Here is a 23,558-nt window from a genome sequence, read left to right on the forward strand (position 1 = left end):
GGGAATATAAGATTGAAAAAGATAACAATTTCAAAGAAGAAGGAAATGTGTAGCAATTACTCTTACTCAGAGTTACCTGGCCGTGGTTTGTTCATTTTCTTTTGGAAATTAGCTCATTCCAATTTTCTTCTCTAGTCAATTTTTCATCTTTTCATCTCTTCCCACATCAGTTCAGTTTTCTTCTTTATACGGTCTTTAGCTCTGGTTTTTATGCTCCATCAATAATTGTCATCCTATGGCTATATTCCTCCGAAATAAACCAGGATGATACACAAGGCTGAGTGATAGAAATAGGCATTAAAGAGTAATTAATAGGAAGGGGATGGATAAATTTTCAAGCCCAGCTAGCTGTTGGGTTAAATGGTACAATCACCATTCCACTCCAATAGTGTTGAACATAAACCTGCTGAAAAGACAAATAGATCATGGTGAAGAGGATAAAAAGTGAATATTTTACGAGGCTCATATGCATAAACGGATCTGTGAAGGGCAAAGGGTGTCAGAACACACACACAGAACTGTTTCAAAAACTTCAAGTAAGCATTACTTGTAAAATACACTACATAAATTTTGGCACCTGCTTCTAATTTCTATTTGTACCTCAAAGGAGTGAGTGTGTTGTTACAACTTGAATAAGGAGCTGAGAAATGCCACTGTTCATAGATACCAATACCTAAAAGACTAGCAATACAGAGCGAACTGTTTTTCTCTAATGTGACATAGGAAAAAAAAAAAAAAAGAAGATACACGTTCACATGAGAAAAGTGTCCTGTTATATTACACAAACTTTTTTTTCAGGATAAGATCAAACTAGTTGTGAGAATGATATGGATGCCTCTTGAAAGACAGGAAGAGTCAACACATAAATGCGTGCAATTAGTAAGGGAATGATTGGCATTATCATTCTTTCCCTGTTGCTGTAGTTGAAGTTTCACCACAAGATCTGGATGATGATGATGGTTCTTGGTTCTGCCCTGGCAGTAAATGGACTTCTGCTGCTGTGATTGTGCTTGTTTCTCCTTGCACAGGTTCTCCTCCATGAGATGCCTCTTAATGTTTGTCTTTAGAAGCTGTTCGCACGTTATGCCGATGTAAATGTGACATTTCTGTCAAATACCTCCTTTTTAAGCTGAGGTTTCCGACCAAATATTTTGAGAGACAGTGCTTGTTTTTAGGCATGAGAAATGCAATGTTGCCTACCATGCAAGGAAAAAAAAAAAAAAAAAGACCAGGCATTTCTTTCTCCTAACTCTTTTATCTTGGTATATTTGCACTTGGTAGCTAACAAAAAATAGCTGTTTGGAGTTTAGCTGGAGTCTGAACATATAGATAAGAACGATGGAAGAAAAAAAAAATCTATTCTTTGAAATAACTAGTAAAATGTGATATTTTAATCCTGTTTAAGATACTGTTATTATTTCACTACATCATTTTTATTGCAAGATCTTCAGTTTGGTTCTTACTAAATACTTCAAGAATGTCATAATGCTTTTTAGAGAAACATTTTCTCCAAGACACTGTCAATTTTCTGAGGGGAAAGAAATTGCTTTTTTTCTAGACACTTCCAGCTATACCAGCTGTAGCTCTAGCTCTGTGAAGGATTGTCAGGCCTGACATTGGTGGTCAGTAGTGCTGTGTGTGCTTATCAGAAGCAAAACCTGTCAATACCATCTCCTTGCTGTCCAAGCGCTCAGAACTTTTCCCACAATGCAAAGAGCATAAGAAATTCCACATTTTCAGCAATGGGTGGGGTTTATGTAAACTCTAGCTTGATTTTAGCTGAATTTGTAGTGACTTTCAAAATCTTGAATACTGTTGGCAAAGAGAGAGCTTCGAGAAATCTTTCTTAGGTGCAGAAGACTTGGGGGCATATTTATTTTTTTCTGTTGATGTTATACTGTACAATACAGAATTCAAATCTTTATTTTCTAGGGATGCCATACTGTAAATTAATACAGATTTTAGACTGTGAGCAGGCAGTGGGTGCCAGAACCAACAGCAATAACAGTACAGACCGATACAGTAAAAAAAAGTAACTTCTACATTTCCTTTGGGAAGTATTATTGTTGCGTTGGTGGGTGCAGTAAGTAAGAATAAAAAGTCTGGGTCTTGGGATATAATATACAGCTATTTAACCACTGAAATTTGTAAAGCTGATGCAAGGCATGAGCATTTTCCTCTGGGTGGCAGAATACTCACTGGCTGACAGATCAAGGTGATAATCGTTGCTCCTGACGTGGATTTAATTTGTACACTCCTCCAAGGCCCTGATAGTTTTGTGCCTTAGTACGGCATCTGCTGTGTTTTCAGTAGTGGCAAGATTCAAATGACCAGCTGTGTGGCTGTAGAAGGGCAGTGTAATGCCCATTGTCAGGCAGAATAAGGAATGTCAGGAGAAAAATAGAGACTTTTTTTTTTCTCCTTTGTTTAAGTATATATTGCTTACTATGAGCAAGACTTGTCAAGAAATCCCCACAGATCTATTGGGGACCTGTTAGGAAGCTTAAAGTATTTATGAATTAATGGTAGGTAGTCCTTGTACCCAGGACTTGCCTGAGTTGGTGTGGGGGGAAGGACAGTGTGGTAGTGGTGGGTGACTTCTGTGTCTGTCTTGATGCCTTCTGATGGCAGAGTGATGTCACAGCGCGATCACTCAGCATCCCTGGGTTGAATCCTTCCAGAACCTGGTTATGTAGGTGGAAAACTTGCACAGTCAGCAAAACAGAAAACAGATTGAAAGGAAAACAGATTGAAAAAAATAATCTGAATTTTTAACAATGGGAGAACAGCACCAATCTCTGACACAGATTTCAGCTTATATGGTAGAAAAACACGTAGTGGGAATGGGATCATCATTCAGTTTTGGATCAGTCACAACCATGGGAGTGTTTTCTGGAAAGTGTCACACACCTAAGGGAATACAGCTTGGTATTTTAACACGTCTGTAATGGATCACAGCCCGAGTGGTTCTGGTTTCCTGTGATGGTCCTCCTCAGGTTGCTTCTGTGTGGTGATCTCGGTGGTTGGGAAGTGGCTTCTCCTTTTTACATCTGTTTGCCTCTAGAAAATGTCACTTGTAACTCAAAGCTTTACAGTTAAATGTACTTTAAAGCTGGTGGATGGTGATAAATGCTTCTTACCTTGTAAGATTTAGAATTGTGCTCCAAGTGGGGGTATACCTTTGAATGCTTTCTCCAGCCCTAGTTCATGGCTGTGCAAAGAAATACAGCTAGCCAGAAATAAGGGCAGCAGCTTTCTCTTGCTCAGCACATGCTTTCTTGCTGATCCTTCAAATGCTGCAGGCAGGAATGGTAACTTTTAAGTTACCATTGACTGTCTCATTGTTTATAGTCTGAGAAAGACTTGTGTTTATTACAAAGTATTGATAAACCACTAGTCTTGCTAAACCCAAAGAATGGTGTAGTTTAACAAATGAATTTTGAAGGCAGCTGGTTCTCAAAAGCCCATTAGATGAGTACTGAGGAATATTACCTGTTCTCTTTATTATTGGAAGAAGAGAGTTTCAGTAATTTCACTGTTTGGACTAGATGTCTTAAGCCCAGCTAGTAAAATGATAAAGCTCTAGTACAGACCTGGATCAATAGTGTAGTAACAACATGAGGAGAATCAGGTAATTCCCTTGCAGCATAACAAAACTAAAGCTTTCACAGTGGCACAGTCCTGGGGGGCTGGAACAGCGTTTATCTTTCTGGCACTGATTGTTGCTCTTTACCAATACACAGTAAAATTATATTGTTCCTTTCGTGAGCCATCCAACATGAGTAATGCCATCCCTGGAAACTGCTTGCACGTTGGTATGCAATGGCCACCTACGATGCTGCTGTCATACCCAGAAGGACTTGCAGCATTCCAAGGGGTGTTTTCCTGTCCCCATACGGATGCCATAGAAACAAAGAGGTGGCCATGGCATTCAGGAATTGCTGCCATTTGGCTCTGGCCAAGCAGTCAGCGTGGGGTGAGCAGGCCTAGGGAGCCCATGCTGCAGTTCAGCAGAAGGGGATGCAAACTCCCAATCCCAGTTGTGTGGGGAGGGCTGCTTGGAAATACTTAAGTGGTTTTAGCCTGAGGAGGCTTAATTTGTATGCTCTCCATCTGGCAGGGAGCAGCAGCTTCCACAGGGAGCTGGGGGAACCACGCAGAGCTGCTTAGGCAGCAAATCCACGAGGGCACTGTGGGCAGAACTGTGGAGACCCTTGGAGTTACCATGCTTTATATTGGCCTGCAGGTTTTAATCCATATTTGGCTTTCAGGAGGTCCTGCTGAAACTCTGGCTCTGGACAGGCTGACCTTACTTGGGGTGGGTAATAGCAGGTAAGTTCTTTAGGCTGTATTCAAAAGTGTATTTGGGGAAGAGACAGGGTCTGTACAGCAGCTCTTTTGCAGTTCTTGAAAGAGCAAGGACAAGAACCTGTGCCAAACTCTTTCTCTTCACCCTGAAAGCTCTGTTGAAATGCTTAAAGAATAGAAAACATCATCACATTTGTAAGGCAATAAAGGTAAAATTAGCCTTTTTTAGTGCATACCACTTAAGACTTCGTTCTCTGCTCCCAGAAGACTTTGGACATGGTACCTGGCAATGTCAGATGCGAGGCAAGAGGCCGGGCTTATCTCAGTGCAGCAGTTACCAGAAACTTTGCAAGTACCTGTTCCCAGGGGAGGTGTTCCTGGCAGCCCTCCGAGTGCTACAGAAGTCCATTCTGAGTTCTTTGGGGAGACTTTTGGGGACAGGACGCTTATAGAAAAGGGCAGCTTTGGTGCAGAACTGAATGTTGTGTTACACTGGAGGGAAGTTTAGTTTTATTTCAAGAGTTTAGGGAAAATATAAGCCTTTATACTGATAACACCACAAAGCCATGCTGTACGTCAGTGTTGCGGAGATTGTTAGTTAATGGCTCATTGGTGAAATCCATTGGTGGTTCTCCTCAGTAGTTTGATTTCCAGTGTGTGTGTGTGCATCATCTCTCTGGCTGACTGTAGATTATCTGTTGTCTTTTGAGGCATATAAATGAGGCAAGTTGCTATTTCAGAGGGCAGTGGTCTCATAAGAGTTTGGCGCTCTGCAGCCAGGTGTCTCGCAGGAGTGCTCCCTCAGCGCAGGAATTTGCCCCCAGTCACGTGGGTTGGAGCTGATGGTATTTTAGTGGTGCAAGAGTCAAGCCCAACCTCTCACAGGTACCATGCTGAGTAATGTCGTCCCATTTGGCAGGCTGAGTCATTCCTGGGGAGTGACTGGCAAGTTATGTGCTGTGTGATACAATTAGTGGATACCTGCCACGCCCTGCTGAAATTTAGCAGTGGGTCACAGGTTTTGGTGAGAAAATGTGGCAACATCACAGTGTTCAGCACTGCCATGGTTTAGCTGCTACTCACCAAGTTAAGGCTTCAGAGTCTCCGTAATACCTGTGTTGAAGACCAACAGGAGGGTTTAGAGAAACTCTACATTGCCATGATTATTTTTTAGTATCTAAGAAAGAATTTATTTCCTCAATAAAGGTCACCAAGAGAAATTGTATTAAGGTCATTATTTAATCTGATTAATTTTTCACAGGTAGAAAGATTATTATTTTTTAATGTATTACATTTTAGAAATTAGACCTAGACAGCATTTCTCCAACAGCATTCACAAAGGGCTATTTTATTCTAACTTGTTATCTCAGAAATGCTGGTATGAGGCTGTTTTAATGAAAAAAGAAAGTGCGATTTTTAACAATATAAAATATTAAGCATGGTCTGTCCTGATTTAGTGTTACAAAAAGCCACTACAGCATGCTAGTCTGAAGAAGAGGGGATAAGCAAAATGGTGAATGCTGATTAAGCACCACTGTTTAAATGAGGAATGCAAACTATAAGAATGCAATAAAGTACAAAACTTAATACCATCATCAAGCCAAGTGAGAATAGTAAATATTTCTCTCTCCCATTGCTTTAATTTACTGATACATGTTTTTCCCTTGCAGCCTGAAAGATCTGCATAGTTACACTATCAATACGCATAAATAAATGGATTAAGAGGATGATAATTCTGAGTAGACATGAGGGCACAAGGTGGCCTGTAGGCACCTTGAAAGACCTTCACAATGTGGTGAAACACTGGCTGTGGGTAGAATTGTTAAGGCCAAGTGAGTTAGAAGCACAGGAAGGGAACAGAAATGGTGCTCCCAGATCTTGTGTTCAGAAGCCACTGGCTCCTTCTTAGTTTCCTTAAAAAAGGTGAGCAAGGGCAGGAGGGACAGGACTCTGCACAGTGCCTGGAGAGATACCCAGTCTAACATGGGTACCAGAGTACAGCCACTCTGGGCATTCTGCTACCCAGGCTAATATCCTGCCAAGACAAATTACAGTCCCATTTTTTTGGGACTTATCGAATAGCCATGCCCTTGTTTGCTTGGAGGGGATTTGCTCTCTGTGCACATATGCTTGTGTGTCTGCACACACGCATGCACCCACCTGTCCATCATTCTTCTCCATCTATAAATGTATAGCTATGACATAGACGATTAGATAAAACAGATCTGTTAAAACAAGCTAATGGCTAAGGAGAGACTACTGTAAACAAAAGATGGAAATTCTGAATAAAAAATTGAGTATATCTTAAAGGGGGAGGAGGAGAAAGAGAGAAAGGATGAAACCTGCAGCAGTCATTATCCCTATGCAATACCGTGACCACCAGACCCTGGCAGGCCATGTGGCTGCAGCACTGTGGTGCACACTGGGAGAACCATGCAGCACCTCTCCCTCCTGGTCTCACTTGATGGATGCATGCGGTGGCTGTGACTGAAACCAGACCCAGAGCTGCCTGCGTGTTGTCCTGTGCCCACAGGCGTGAGGTGTCTCTCCCATTGAAGCTGGAGCACATTTCTTGTGCCGCTGTGAAGGTCACACAGCTAAATAGCTTCTTGTGCCAAATGATTTCAGGTTAGCAGGAAGCAAAGTGCTCAGCTGTAGTCTCCACAAGCAGAAAAGTCACATTGATTTCAGCAGCTGCTCTGTTTATGGCACAGCTTTCCAGCCTTCCTGATAACTTCCACGTCCTCGAACTAATGAAGATGTAGTCACCAAAGGAAAAAAGTATAAAAAGACAAGACAGCAGAGCTTCTGAGGTTTACAGAAAAGTTAACAGGCAGCAAGTACAATGACACACCCCATCTGCTGCTACTGCAGGATGTGTCACCTTGATTTCTTGTGCCTTCTTCCCAGCATCCATTCACCTGGCAGGTTGCATGAGAAATTGGGTGAGAGTAAGATTTGCTCTTTAGGAATTTGGGGGGGTAGTGTAGAAATTAATTAATCCTAGGCTGTGATATACGTTGATCTGAGTGCTGCTAGTTTAGCCTCTATAGAAAATACACTCTATTGTTACAATTTTGGGGCAAGAAAATCTAGTACATCATATGAGACAGCAGCAGGAACTACAATCCTCCTAAGGTCCACTTAAGAGCAGAGACTTTGCTGGTATGTAAGCACGTGACCTTGCCATTGGCAGTACCCTGAGCACAGGTTAAGTGCAAAACTGTGACTGCTACAGCTGGGTGGGTGTACCCTTTCCAAATTTTAAACCTTCTTTTGCTGTTCTATAGACTTCCTGTAAAAAATTAAAAAAAAAAAAAAGGGCGGGGGAGAGTATGGTCTTGATAGTTAAGGCCTGGGGTAGTTAGTCACATAATGTTGCAGATAGGCTCTGAAGGGCGAGTATCCACCTTAAGTCCTCCTTGAGGAAGCTTCCTGCTTTGGCCAAAAAAAAACCCAAGGTTGTTCATCTGCCAATTAAAATCAAACCATCTCCCAGAATTACATAAATTGCATTGACTGTGTTCAGCATGGCTGGGATTTTGTACTGTTAGTATAATACTGTAGTTGAGGGCCAAGCCTGTTGCGTGCGTCTGGCTAGGGTAAGTGCCCAAGTACAACTTTGCCCACTGAGCCTTAGTGTTGATTTCGTTGCAGATCACTAGGAATGTAGTGATTCCTTTTGCAGAGTAGGTATAGGTTACCGGAATGTTGGCAGCCTCGATTCCCATCCATGTCTTCTCCTACAGACATCAGACCTACTTTCTCAACTGCACTTTTTTCTTTTTCTTTTTCTTTTCTTTTTTTGTCCATTGTCGAGGAGATCCCTGATAGCTGTTGAGTAGCTGCATTGTCTGCATTATAGACCTAGATAGGTCTATGGTTGTATAGGAAAATGAAAGACTGACTTACACAGTATTGACCTATTGGAGGCTAACAAGAAAACATCACTGATACTTTAGGTTTGATCTTTTCTGTCTGAGTCAATTAGGGGCAGGTTGTTAAAGCAATAAAGTCTTTGAAATGCAGTAGCTGCCATAGCACTGCAGTTTCTGAGCACAACTGATGTTAAAATCAAAGGATGCTCAGTGACCACACACCGTGACCATGCCTCCATACAGGAGAACTCTCCACACTGCGGTAACATGAGTTGTGTCTGATGGCAAGCGTGTTACAGAAACATATAATCCAAGAGAGGGATGTTTTAGGAACTAGTGAAAAAAACAGTCCTTCACTGCTTCTTGTTGTTGCTACTGAAATGCAGGTTTCATGGGGGAGTGGGTCAGAAGAACAGACCATCCAGGGACAAACCAATTCTTACTCAGCCTTAGCAAAGGGAACTTCTGTGAGGCCATTTCATATGAGAATGCAGCATTGGCTCTTACTACTCATACATATTTTAGAAGCTTTAATAATAAATGAAAAGGTTTATAACTATTGGAGTTATGGACCCTTCCTCTTATTCAAGCAGCAAAATGCTACACAGATTTATAAAAGGAGACTATGAATGCACTGAAACAACTACAAGAAACACTGTAACACGGGACTTGGTTTGAAGTGCTTTTTTTTATAGTAAGCTCGTTATGGAAGCTATTCACAACCGTTTTTTTTTCACACATAGCTAGCTTGAGCCATGTTAGTTCTGTTTTGCAGAGTTCAAAGCTTAAGGCCATATTCCTTTTGAGTCTAAATGTGTAACTCCTTAGACGTGATTCCCCACTGTAGGTTCCCACTCCTGTTTTCACATTTCCCTTTCAGCAGGTTGGTTTATGGGCATTGATTCAGTGCTGTTTCTATAAAGGTGGGTTTAAAAGCAGCTCATCTGTGTTGAATCCCAGAACTGGGACACAGAAATATTGGTTAGTGCTAGTAAAATAGACTGGCTACAGCACATGTTAGATAAACAAGCTGACTTTTCAGTGAAAGGTGTCTCCGATGAAGGTTCACCACCCAAGGCAGTCTTCTCTCTGTCTTTTTTGTAAACAACTTCTGCAGCAGGATTTGCATGGAAGGAGTGTTGGCCTTTCCTGGCTTCTTTCTCATTTCATACAAATACGAAGTAGAAAAATGCCATCTCTGCCATGACCTGTCTGATAATGCCCAATTATTCTGACTATTTTTGGTTATTGATACACATTGGGCTGTGCCTAGACTTCCAAGAACTGTCAGAGATGATTCCAGGAGCTCTTCCTGTAGTTGTACCTGTCTGTTCAGAGTTCAGCATCTTGCAGGTAGCGTTTGGATTATTTTTCCCTATATGCATTATCTTGCATTTTTTTCTGCTGAAAGTGACCTATCTCCCTTTTTTGATCTCGTAGGATCACTAAAATCTCCAAAACCAACCAACAAAAAGATTTCTTACAGTGGCACTTCTCATTAAATTTAAAGTCCAAAGGCAGACTGAAAAAACACTCTGGTATCATGATCAGTACTGTTGTTTCTTCAGTGCCCAAACCACTTCTTACTCCCCCCCGTGAAAATCTCCAGAGTTTGGTTTTAAGAAATATTGCTCCTACTGACTTCCTGCTTCATCACTCCTAAGGCATGGTTCTTTGGTGCCTTCTTTCTGTGCTGTATTACACATCAACTTTTCATTGACCTTAAACTTGCCAGATTACATTAAAAAGCTTTGGTTTTGTGACATGGCGCAGGCATGTGAAGTCTGGCCAGTCTTTCAGCTAGCTGCTGCTGATTGCCCTTAGTTTCAGGAATTCAAGTTCTTTTCTAGGTGACTGCTTTATTTACAGATTTGATTGTGCTCTTTATATTTGGCAGAGCCCTATTATCCGTAGTCATGTCTGTATCTTGTGCTCACTCCCTGCACTGCAGCATCACTACACCAATGTGCATATATAACCAGTTACTTTCCAGATGCCTGGCCAAAATTAGTCCATCAACAATTAGTCCTCCCACACTTGCAGAGTACTAATTAGCTCTCCTAAGATTTGAGGACTTCTTTTATTCTAATGTTCTTGTTACTGTCTTGTTTTCAGTTTTATTGCCTAGGGAAACAACACTTAGGTGACTGGAGTGTCCACCCACGTGTCCCTCCTGCTCCAAATAATTTCTGAACCAAATGACCAATTTCATCCAAATGTGAAGAAGGGTTAGCAGTCTCCAAATTAATTAAGTTTCCACAAGCTTCAGGAAAATTGACAGCTGGGTAAAGGAAAGTGAGAAGCAAATGAATGCTTCTGTGCCCCCAGAGGAAGACAAGAATTCAGCTGTTACCCATTCAGTTGGCCACAAGCAAATGGCCAGCCAGGATGTACCCGGTTCTTCTGTGACCGCTGGGGATGTCCTGGTGGCCTTGGGATGCCTGATGTGACTGTGTGGGTGGCAGAGGGATGCATGAGAGAAATCCAAATACTTTCTGTGCTCATGGTGCAAGTTACTGTCTTTTCCTACTGTTGTACACAGCTCAGATCCTAAAAACCATTAAACAGCAAGTCGTCATTGTGCGATATGTACATCTGCCATGAGATACAAATGTGTTCATCCCTGTTGCACTTTGACTAGCAGAACAGTTTAAGCACTATTCTCCAGCATAGACTTAAAAATCTTTGACTTTTGGTTTTAGTTAATGTGTTGAATATACAATAGGAATTTAATATCTTGAATAAAAGCAATTATTTGCTCACGTATAACGAGTATTATGCGAGCTGTGTAATATAAGTTTTTTCCCCTCTAAAATGAAGCTCTAATTAGAATGATAATGTCTCTTCTTTGGCGAAGCTTTTGAAGTAATTGCAAGGTCACTTACAACTTTCTTTGAATAGGCACTTAATTCTCAGTTTCATTTTAGTCGCTATCTTCTTGTCTTTCACCATAAATCCACAGCCTCCCACTAAATGCAGCTGCACCACAACGAAGTTTCAGTGAGACAGATACTCAAGGTTTCTTTTGCATTTTCACAAAGAAAGGCACGGTACAGACCATTCAGGGTGGTATTTATTAACCCTGTTATATTCACTTCCTAAAAGTTAAAGGGAACAGAGCTTGTGGTTTTAAATCTTGATTTTCAGTATATCATCTTCAGTGAGCTCTAAATGCTAATAAACCTTGCAATGTGAGCTGTGTCTGAGGCAGCAAGTTATGTATGCAGCTTCGCAATATCAAGCTTTCATGGTAGCTGAGTATCGAGTACTGCAAACCACAGTTAGATCGGTGCATGTTTGCAGAAACCTTAAATTGTGCTTTTCTTGTTCTGGCAGTTCATAATGTGTTACTGTAAGGCAGGTGTAACTCCATGGATGGCTCAAGCACTGGGCCACACACCTCTTCACTCTTCTGTGTTGGACTCCCCTTCTTCTGCTCTGCTGCCTGCACCCCAGCCTGCAGCCTGCACCCCAACCTGTCTCACAACTCTGCACCCTCCATCTATGCCACCGTCTGTCTTCTCCTGCACTGCATGCAATGCTGGGGACGTGCCTCGGCAGCCCAGCAGGTTCTCCCAGCCCTGGAATATAATCAGAGGTTTCTATGGGTGGTCAGGTTTTTTTGGTTGTAGTTTCTATCTAGAGGAGTATCAACAAAGTCGCTTAATTCCCCTCTGTTAACAAAAATTAATAGGATATTTGCAATGTGCCACATGCAGTATAAAACCAGGAGCTGAAAGGAGCCAGAACAGCAGTTGGACATGAACATAAACCGATACCTGTTAATGAACTTTGCAGATTAACAGCTGCCGCAGGCTTAAAAACGTAAAGCCTAAAATGCTCTCTGCACATTCAGCTACAGAACTGATTTATTCGTTCTTTCCCTTCTCTTTGAAGTTATTTTTGCCTACAAAGTTGTAGAAGAGTCCCCCTTGTGGTATATACCATAAAAGCAACAGGCAGGATTGTGATTTTATCTGGTCTAATTTTCCTCTCTGGCCTGCAAGTTAAATGTATGGCTCTCTTTTATATCAGAAGCATTAACAAACCAAAGCATGCCACAATTTTTTCTTGGGGATTTTTGCAATTGGTATTAGAACATCAGAAAGTAAAGACATTCAGACCGATTTTCTTCCACTTACACAGCTCTAAATTCACGGCTTGTCAACTGGGGGCTTCATCACAACCTCTGCAAAAGGTAGTACCGGAGGGGTGAGTGCAGAGGGTGAGAAAGCTGTGAAGAAGGCATTTTGCAGGATTTTCCTCAAGTATGAAAAGCTGAAATAGGGGAGAGGAAACAAGTCAGTGTGTTTGTGCTTCCAGAAATCCCAGTGATCCTGGGAAAGACCAGAGCCATTCAGTGGGGCTGCCAGCACTGAATTCACCCCTTGGACTGGGAAAAGATGCGGCATCTCTTTTGGCCACTGTCACTTTCCTTCTCCTCTCTAATGTATTCAAATTTGTTTTTATTGAAGTGTACAAAAGTCTGAGAGCTGTGTGTGATGGCTTATGGCGCTGTGAATTATCATTTGCCTGTTGTTCATCTTATAATGTGTTTTCTGCTTTACTCCTCCACTGTGGGTGCATTAATAACTTTATCCACTAATGAGCATCTCCCTCGTAAAGCAGAGGGCTTTCTTGAGCACACTGATTTTATTGGCCATACTTCTGGTTCTGACTCTGCCAGGTCACTCTGTCCCCAGCAAGTGATTGCATTCAGCTCCAGGCGGTAGGGAGAAGGAACTGTAAGATTTTGTATTGTGTTTTTAAGGCTGAATTAGTGTTCAGGCTGTCTTAGCTCCTGATGAAAAGAATTTCCCTCTTTGAGAGCGCAAACCATACTTTTCTTTTTTTTTTCTTTTTTTTTCAGTTGCAGCAGCCGATGCTTCTACGTCCTTTTGTTATCTCTACACACCAAAGGGGCGATTAATAGCTTAGAGGCTTGATGCCCTTTGATGCTGCAGCATTTCTGGGTAAAGCCTGGTTTGACTGTAACTTTTTCCTGCACTGTGGGAAAAAAAAAAAAAAGAAAAAAAAAAAAAAGGCCCAAACTATACAAGAATTCTACACTTTTAAGTGGGGTGGTCTCTAAAAGGGGTGCCCTTTCCATTAAACCAAGGATAATCAACCACCCTGCTCTGAGTTTGGCCACACAGACTCTCTGGAAGTATTTAAAGGCTATAAGCTATTTACTCAACCAACTCACCAAACATACAGTTGCTTGTGAGGCTTCCCCCTCACCCTTACCCCTGTAATGGTCCCTGGTCCCTCCCTTCACCTGGGACCAAGGACAATTTACCAAGTGGGATGAGGTGGGGAGGATGTCCTGTCTGATGTGCTCTAGTGACCAGGAGAAAGCAACAGATGGATGACTTCGAGTGGACTGGGGGTACCCAGGGGCACTGGAGAGCATATGGATGCCCAGCCTAATCTCCTTGTGGGAACAGGGTGGGGCATCAGACATGGCTTGCTTGGACCAGCTCAAAGAGAGAAGTCTGTAACAAGTACTGTTTTCCCCTTTATGGGAAAAGTCCTCGCATGGGATGGCTCAGGTTGGGCATGTAACGGTCCCATAACTTTTTCCTATCTGCCTCCCTGACTTGCGTACCATAAGAACTACCCAGCTAACACTGCTTCCTTCATCTTGTGAACCTTCCATTTAAAAACCAAAACCAAAACCAAACAAAACAACCAAACCAAAGAAAATTTGTTGGGCTGCACTCAGAAAACAACCCAAGTCTTAGCTCATTTATCTGCAGGGTGCACAAAATTTTGCAACTTCTTGGATGCAAAATTGTCAAAAAGGTGTAGAAGTGGGAAGAGAGGGGAGATAGAGATGAGACACTGGACAGTTGTCTGATGCCATAGAAAGCTCTTAAGTATGCCTGCATTGAAGAGGTGATTTTTGTGTGTGTGTATATGCTTGACCAACTGCCAGATCTGAGATGCAAAATGGATGGGGTCTTTCACCTGTTTCCACCACCCCGTGCTAACTGCAGGTCAGTGCAGAGCAGCAGCTCAGTCTCTCTTTTTGTCTTTGAGGACACACATGATACAATCTCCAGATCACCAACAGCCTTTCTTCCAGCCCAAGCTATTTGGTATGATTTTGAGGAAAAGGGATAAAATTAGTGCCCTGTGACAGAACCGAATACCAGACTATCTGTACTAATGCTCCCTTCTCCAGGAAACAGCTAATTTGACACTTGGTTACATGACATTACTTTTGTGTGACAAGACTTGTATTCAAGCCAGCAGCACTTAGAACCACTTTTAAAATTATCATTGACTTTTCTATGTACCGTTTAGTCTATTTCCCGTGTTGTGGGTTTATTTAATTGAATGAGAAGGTGTTGAAAGAGTTGTGTGTATTCACTTGTTGAATGCACTGGAGTCCTCACCTTTGTGTTTGTATTGTTCCAGTTCATTATCCATGAGGCCACAGTAGATCAGAGCCAGGTGAATAGTTACTGATCAGCTCATCTGAAGCCAAGAGGCCCACAGGTAAACTAAAATAGTGCCAAAAGGATGCAGGTAAACTAAAATAGTGGAAATGAGGGGCCTAACTCTGAAATTATATTGCAAAAACTCCTACTCTGAAACCACTTGACTCTGGAGGCCAATAGACTCAGGAAGCAGCTTCCTTGGGTTTTGCCAAGGTTCCCTAGGTACAACTTTGCATGGGCAGAAAGTGTTTTCTTGGGGCACATGCCTGGAGGCTGAGCCCAGAGGCAGCTCAGTAACCCATTGGGTGGCTGTTTCAGGGCGTGCATAACAAGCAGAAGGGCCCAGACTCCTGTGAAGAGTCTGTGACATTGTGAGACCAATGTCTTTCAATGTGAGGGAAGAGAAGTGTAATTTTTCCTAGAGTCACTTCATCATTCAGGGAGGAGTCGGGGGACCCAGGGTACGTGTGGGTCTGCCTTGAGGTCATCTGCAGGGTTGGTGTCTAGGTGCCTCCCCAGGTAGGGTGCTAATATGTCCTGGGGTAAATCTGTTTGCTCCTTCTGATGGGCAGTTGTTCCGTATTCAGCTGTAACAAATGCCTATGTGAGGACCAAGCAAACCCTTGGATCAAACCAATGCACCAGGTGAGACAGGGGCATTAAGCTCTTGGTCAGGCCATCTCACAAGTATGCTGTGAAAGCATTGGAAGTAGAAGACCTCCATACCTCCTGAGAAAGCTGTGCAGACCAAAGCTTGGGGTTATTGTCTTAAATGCCCCAATATACAGCTCCACAATGAAAATGGATAGCCAGGACATTCCTGTTCTGCCTGGGGAAAAAAAAAAAACAACACTTTATTTGGGGATATAGCCCATTTTGGAAGTTGAAGTAGCCTTTGGACAAAACAGCAAGGCTCAAGATGCATTATATTGGGAAGCTGAGGGGTGACTTACACCCCACACCCTACTTCTGAGCCCTCCTTTGCTACAGCTTAATAACGGTGCAAAATAAAAACAGTGAAGTGAGTCAGTTCTTGGGCACAGGGTGGGGGTTTGTTGGGTGAGGTTTTGGCGAGCCAAGAAAGCTCTAAGGAAAAAAGTCCTTTTGGGAAAACAGAAGAGTGAGATTTTTGAGGGGGTCTAGTTTAGAAGTCTCTTAATGGCCTGAAATTGGAGGGTTTCTCAGCTGTCCTCTACCAGTGTGGCTGGATATGTTTTTGTGCAGTCCGAGTAGGGCCCAGAAGATGTCACCACAGGACAGCAGGAAAGCAGGCACGAGCCTCAAGGCCTCTTAAGAACAGAGGTGAGTCCTAGATCTATGCAATAATCAGCCCAGGCAACCTCTAGGGTTTCCGTTGTTGGATTTATGTTTAGAAAACTGTTGTGGTGTTCTTTTTTTACTAATGAGATGAACATTAACACAATTATGGTAAAAGAAAAGCCAAAAATGTGGTAGTAGTTGCAACACTTTTTTTGGGGGGGGAGGATTTTTTGGTAAAGATTTGCATTCTGGAATAGATATTTATAAGCAACTTACATGACAAAACTGAAGACTATTTTTGAACAGTCACAAAAGCAGTCATGGGAAAAAAATAATTTTTCTCCATAAAAGGAGTGGTCAGATGGTCAAATGAGTGGGTTTATTAAAAACAAACAGTGTCCTGCTCTTCGTTTTGCATTGCTCTCTCATATTCCTCTCATTTCCTCTTCCTGGCCATAAGTTTAACAAGTTTCTCATTTTCACAAGAAAACTGAAGGGTAATTTTTTAAACATAACAATGATGTACAAATAAATAAAGCAACTTTTTCTTTTGCAAAGTCAGCATATAAAAATGATGTAAACAAGTATATCCATGTGTCAAATCAATCCACTAGGGACTGACACAGGCATCCACAAAAGCTTTATGAGATCTGCAGCTGTATGCTCAGATGTATTTTAGTTGCTTGCGCTTAACTCTTGGGTCTCTAGTCTAGCCAACTGGGAGATCAGAGTGCATAACTCATCCTATCCAGAGCCTTGCAAAAATTGCCATGAGTATACATGGTAGCTTCAAGTAGTCTTGCCCTCTTGTTTCTGTAGAAAATCCCCATCTCTACAATATTTCCCAACAAATTATATTTCTTATTTGCCAGGAGTAATAAGACTTTGAACATAGTAATGGAAGAAATCTATATGCTATGTCACGCGCTAAAAGAAAGGGGTATGTCACACATTGTTCGTAACACTATGCCTATGACTCCCCTTTCTTGAGTTTGCACATCAAAACAGCCACACCACATCAGTTACAGTTGAAAAGATTTACATCTATCCATGCTATGGTCCCTTGGCTGCCTTCAACACAGCATATCCCCACTTTGCAGGCTGTAAGAAAAGCAAACTGCCTTTATGCTGGGTGAGTTGGGCCCTTACAACTTCCAGCTGCTGCCTGTTTCTCAACCTCATTCCTCTGGGCCACCATAAAATAAATCTTTCCCCAATGGTATCTATAGCTCCATCTTGACTCAATATATACGTCCCTGACAATTCTTTCTATGGCTAAGACTTTTGTAAGAGACATCAGCAAAGAAAAGTTTGTGCAGCAAAGTTAGGCTTCATTCAAATATTAACCCAAAAGCATATGCTCCTGCTTAAAATCATTATGGAGGATGAGCTAAATTGGAAAACCTCATGTTAAAAGAAGTGAGTGGGCTGCAAAGCCAAGGATTCAGCTTCAGAACTTAAGCTATCTGATCAGCCATAATTGTTCACATGCATCACGGTGGAGTCATTATGGCACCTTTTTCTTCTGTTACGTATGTACCAGTGCATAGGAAATCAAGCCTTATGCACCAGAAACACTTGCACCATCTCAAAAATTTGAAGAAATAATTTTTCTTCTTGACTGGTTACCAGCAAGAATATAAATAGACCGACTTTGGGGGATTACGGGATTATCTTCCCTTTTCTATATACTGCTGATTAGGTGAAAGTATTTACTATCTCATTTTATACCCTAATGAGTGAGGTCTTTACTGTGAGACAACAAAGGAAAATTTCAGATTCAACTTTCTGATCTCAGCATGACCCCATGAAGAACACCTCTCTTCTTGGTCAGGTGCCATCTGTGGCCCACAGGTAGCACTGACCAATACACCATTCAGCCAAAAGTTGGAGAACAGGATGAATACATCTGGATTTCTAGATGTTTTTCCTTTCCATACTTTAGTCCTGTTCTAGACACTTTAACAAACAATCTAGAGAACTGATGCTCTAAAATCCAGCTTTTCATGCAAACAATCATTTAGTTTTGTAATGTAAAGTCTATATTATATAAAAAAGTGATGTGTTGCATTATGTTTGAATTTTTCCCTGTAGGATTAATTGCCTTTAAATAATGTACAGCTTCCTTTTACCTTTTCCGTTGTAAGTGAACCATTGCATCTTTGCAAACGCTTGTGTTCTTTTTTTGTTTGTTTGTTTGAGGGTTTTTTGGGGGGTTTTTTAGATTTTTTTACCTAGCTATCATAAATTGAAGGGAAAAGGAAAAAAAAAAAAAGTAAGAACACAGAGAGTCCTAAAGGGATGAACATATCATTTTGTATTAGAAACTGAATGTAGCAGGTGAAAAGTATGGTAACTCAGTCACATAGTTAAAAGCTGTCTTCTATGTTGGATTGCAAAATGAGTTGTTTTACCTACCTGGCTTTTGAAATGGTTTTCTGATAACTGCTGCTACACAGTTCAGCTTAGCTTCGTTGTAATTTTAACTCTCAAATTTCAATACTGTACTTTCATTCTGTGCTGTCAGGATATTTACTGACTTACAGTGAAACCAACAACCATCTTCCTACCCTTTTTTCTGTACCTAAAATTGTGCAGTCACCGCATCATCACACTAGGTGGCAATGATGTCCAGAGAAAAGAAAAACAAACCCGAGCATCAAGTTCTTCAGATGAACTGAGTTACTTCAGAGATTTCACACCCTTTTCTTTAAAAAACAGTATTATATTGGCTAGGGAAATCAAGGTTGAAAAATAAGGTGTCAGTGATTTATATGAAAGAACTTGCCAAGGTGTGTAGGTGAAATGTGTGTATGAGGACAGCACAGTCATTATTTTCAAGGCTGTTTACATTGTGAACACTATTGATGTCAGAGAAATGAAGGAAAGCCATACCTTAAAAACTGAATACCGAAGTCTAAAATTGCTGTGGACGAGTAAAATTACAATATAATTTCCTTTCAGCTCACAGTTTCCATAATTCTCCTTCAAGCCTTGTCTTCAATGTGTGCTTTCTGTCTTGCTTCACCCTTCATTTTCTTTCTTAATTGAACCATATAGCTGCAAATCCAAAAATTAATATTTTAGGAAAAAGAAAGAGTGTGCAAAAAAGCCTTTTATCTGTTAGAAACCTACAGCTCATTTGCATAGTTGAGCCTTTAAGGGCAGCAATGTCACTTTGCTTGGAAATGTGTACTTTGCAATGTGTTGCTTTTGGTGGGAAAATGAACAAAATGTTAATCTGCCCTTGTGTTTTTGTACACATACACCTATGTACACACACGTATGTATTTATAAGTGCACATACACATGTCTATACATAGATGTCTACACAATCACATGTACTTATTTTACCTCACAGATTGGATTTAGGTAAAACTTAAAAACATTTTCCCCTTCCCCAGGTCAGCCCAGCACAAAAGACTCCTATGACTCTCTCAGGCTCTATCCTGAAGAAATTTTTGAGCACATTCTCCCTGTGATCCCTTGGCTTTTCCAGCACTGTGTGCAGCTTCTAGCTCTTTTCCCCTTCCCTCGCAGCAAATCAGCTCTGGAGCACTTTACAGACGGAGCTATCAGCTGGTGCTTACTGGAAAAGCCCCTCTTGGACACTCCTGCCACAACACATGGATGAGTGCTGGAAGTGAGAAAAGGGACAGCACAGAGGCAGCGCCCCACAAGACTAATGAGGGAAATCTTCCTTTCTACAGCTGGCCTCGGTTTAAAAGGCCAAAGCCCCCTACGCAAATCCAAAGCAGCTCCATACGCGAGGGTGGGCTGTTTGTATTTGCCTACGTGGGTCCTGGCACATGCCAGTGCTCACTGCTTGCTGGTTCTCCCTTCTGGTGGGCTACAGAGACCCAGCTTTTATAAGCCAAACAATTTACACTGCATAAGTTCAGTGTAACGTGAAGGTTTGCTGTGCAGGTACACACTGCAGAATACGTGTCCGCCTCTTTTAACCAATTGCCTTGCCTGCCATCCAAATGCTGAATGGACCATCTCCTGGGTGCCACACACTTTCTTCTCTAGCAGTTGCAGAAGATGGAAATGACATTTCACAAGAAAAGCTGGAAAAGACCTGGATGCCAAGCTCAGGGGTTTACATCCTCATTAAAGGCAACTGTGTGTCTGCTCATCTGGCTTCAGCACGTGCAGCTGTGCTGGTTGCCCACAAGGACCCAGCTCAGCAGGACTCTGCTGCTGAGCCGAGACCTCTTGTGCAAAGGTAAGCAAGTACATGCCAGGAGGTCTCACAACTGGTGTGTATTTAAAAAAAATACACTTTCCAGGAATGAGTTCCTTGTGTTTTGGTGTAATTGACTTTTCCTTACTGAAATGAGCATCCTGCGTTATGCTGCCAGCTTTCTAGTCCTTTCAACACAGCAAAAGCCAAAATTCTGACATTGTACATTGCCTATCTGCCCAAATCCAAATATTTGGGGTTTAAAGTTCATCTCAAATTAGTAATTTGTTTTGGAAATATAGGGTCTCAGAAAAGGTAAGCAGGCTTTATCTCTGAACCTTACTGTTTTTTTTCAAGATCTTGACAATGTTTCAGTGTTTATTCAGTGCAACTTTTGACTTAAAGGAATTATGGACCAGTCTCAAATCTTCCAAATGCACTCTCTGCTGCCAATAAATTATACTGTATTTTCTCACTTAAGGGCATTTCTTACTCTTAATGTGGGAATTCAAAAGGTTATATATAGAACTGAGAGCTATACAAACAGAATTATGTTTACAATGTAAATGTTTACCATATAATCTGACCTGGTTTTGCCTCTAGGCTATGGTGCTGTTATTAGCTAGTCTGGCTAGATATTTTTAGTTTTCCCTGTTTACATAGCATCTTCACATAATTTACATTTATCCATTCATTTTTTACATGGAAAATTTTATCAATAGATTTCTGGGAGGAAGATATTGGTACTATTCAGAGAAAATATTTAAAGAAGTGACAGATTTAAACTGTGTTTCCTAAGGTTATAAAGTTGCCTGCAAATTTAAATGAAATTTAAATCACTACAACAGATTCTGTTAAATTTTATCATGCTGGAGAAATTTTGGAGGGGTAAAGAAAAATTAGTATTGTAAAAGGTGAGTAGGCCAATATAGGCTGGTTGGCTTGACAATGAGTCTGAGGCTGAATACTGGAAAGACAGGCCAGATGCAATCAGTCAAAGATTTAAGACAATATAATTAACACCAATCAAGGGCATTTTGTGAAAAATAATTCTTGCAAAGCAAATATGAAATTATTCTGATGGGGTCAAAAAATTAATAAAGTTAACTTTCAGTAGTGGGGCTGTGAAATAATTTGCAGCGCTTAATTAAAGTCACTGGAAAGAGCATATCATGTGGTATTAAACTGAGACTAGACAGTTTAGGAAAGCTAACAGCACAGTTCAACCAGGAGTCAGACTCCGATGTTGGTGAATGAAGTTCCACTGCAGCCAGCCTTGGTGAGCCACAGTCTGTTCTGCCTTTCAGATCTCAGCGGTGAGTTGGGCAGAGTGCCTTTAAAGTTCCTTTAGGTATTCACGTAGACACAGAAAAAGAAAAGCATTGCCACCCCAGTAACTGTAAGTCATAGGCTGTTAATAACCTGTTTGGGAGGCTTCAGGGTTGCAGTGATACCAGCATGGATTTTTTTGTCTCTGCTCACAAGGCTGATGTTTACTTTTTGCAAACACTGAAAATTGAACACCACTGTAATTACCTCATTAACCCTAGTCTCAACAAAATCATGAGGGTCCGCAGCACTGAAACAAGCATTTTCTATCAAATATGGAGCCTCAGTATACTTTTTACCGCGAACGTACAGAGTAATCGGTATAATTACAGTCCAGTGCAATTATACTGATTAATGTGTACATTCGCGGTAAAAAGTACATAGAAAAGTAGATAATTAGAAATACTGATGCTAAATTGTTTGTTGCTGTTTCCAGGACAGCATACACGTGGAAAAACCAGGACTGGAGGGCAAAGAGAGGATCCTAACTAGGCAATGCATAAAGGAGGAGGTATCTCCTCCTGTAGCTTCACTGTGGCTGAGGAGCAGAGAAGAAACGCTGTGGGTATGCTGGATTCCCAGGGCAGGTAAGGAGAGGCTTTCAGTCGGTCATCTTAACCCACAAGTCAGGGTACAATGGAAATAAACAGCAGGATTTGACTTGTCAGCAGGGCTCTGTAGGAAACCCGCTATCAGGGTTTGCTTAGGAGAACCTGCCTCACTGTAAACTGAAGTCAGCTACATGTCTGGGCTGTGACTTGTACAGAACAGCCAACCTTCAGCCATGCAGGTGGTGCAGGACATTCTTGCATGACAGCATTCTCCTGGGAAAATAGTGTCAGGCTTACTCATTCGTACAGAGGCATCCTTTTCACAGGACGTTCACAGAAGTGAGAGTAAGTCTTGATCTTAGGCAGAATGTGGCAACTACTCGCTGGTAACTGCAGCTTCTTATCAGTGTTGTAGACTATCAGCCCTTGATAAAGTGTTTAGGTTTAGGCCTCTTCAGGGTGGTTACAGGTTCCCAGAGAGGTAGTTTCCCCCTCCTACAGATCGAATTTACAGCTTTAAGATACAATAATGTTATTTAATCCTGGGCTAATGCCCCTTTGTGCCTGTTTGCATAGCAACAACACACCTTTTATGTGGCTTGATCATGAAGGTGCTGATCTGAATCCCTTAAGAAGTCATTTAAAAGAGTTAACGCCAGATAATATAAGGCACTGCAAGGCAGCTGTTACAATTTGGAAATCACCCTAGATCTTCAGTATGAGGAAGAAGATAAATGTTTTTCCCTCTTTCTAGGGCCTCTGTTGTGGCATTAACTGTGGGTTTGTTTTTATTCATTGTGTTCTTGCATATCTGGCGCAAAATGGTGTCTGAACTTTTTCATAACTAGTTCTAGGATAACTCTTCTGAATTCATCTTTTATCACCAGACATGCAGGTTGGCAGCACATTGGTTTCCTTTGCAAGGAATGGATGAGGCAGAACTTGGAAGTCATTTTATAGGGAATCCTAAAAGCTATTCAATGGTCTCCCTGTACTTCATAAGTGGTTATTTCTCTGGCTCTTCTCAGTGTCGGTGCTAGTTTATGTAATGAATTATTTGGTTATTTTGAAATTACAACTACTCCTACAGTAAACTGAGGGATTGTTATACTTTGCATCATTTTAAAAATGGCATAACAAGCATAAATGATACAAACCAACTAGTAAATTAGCACTGAAAATACATTTTGAAGGAACTAATACAGTCAAGCCAGAATTGCATTTTCTTCCCAGAATGTAGTCACTCCATCTTTCCCTGTGAAGTTGTTGAAATCAGAAATGAGGTAAATTTGCCATCTCTGAGACTGAATTGATTATTTATAAAGTACAGTGATTTCAGCAGCAGGGGAAGAAAGGGTTTAGCAAGGCCTAAATAGATTGCAGGAGTGTTACTCAATAAATTTAGTCTGTCCCAAAAGAGTGTACTGTGTGCCAGATTTAGTGAAACCAGGTCCAATTAAGATTCTGCAGAATAGCCTATATCTGAGTGCCCCAAATGCTGTTGAACTGGTGTGAGTGACAGACAGCTTGTTTCCATGTCATGTGTGAGGGAACTAGAATAAATCCATTACAAAGGCAGAGTGAAAATTGCAGAAGTGGG

This window comes from Leptosomus discolor, chromosome 6, assembly GCF_034619465.1.
Source record: "Leptosomus discolor isolate bLepDis1 chromosome 6, bLepDis1.hap2, whole genome shotgun sequence".
Taxonomy (NCBI): Eukaryota; Metazoa; Chordata; class Aves; order Leptosomiformes; family Leptosomidae; genus Leptosomus; species Leptosomus discolor.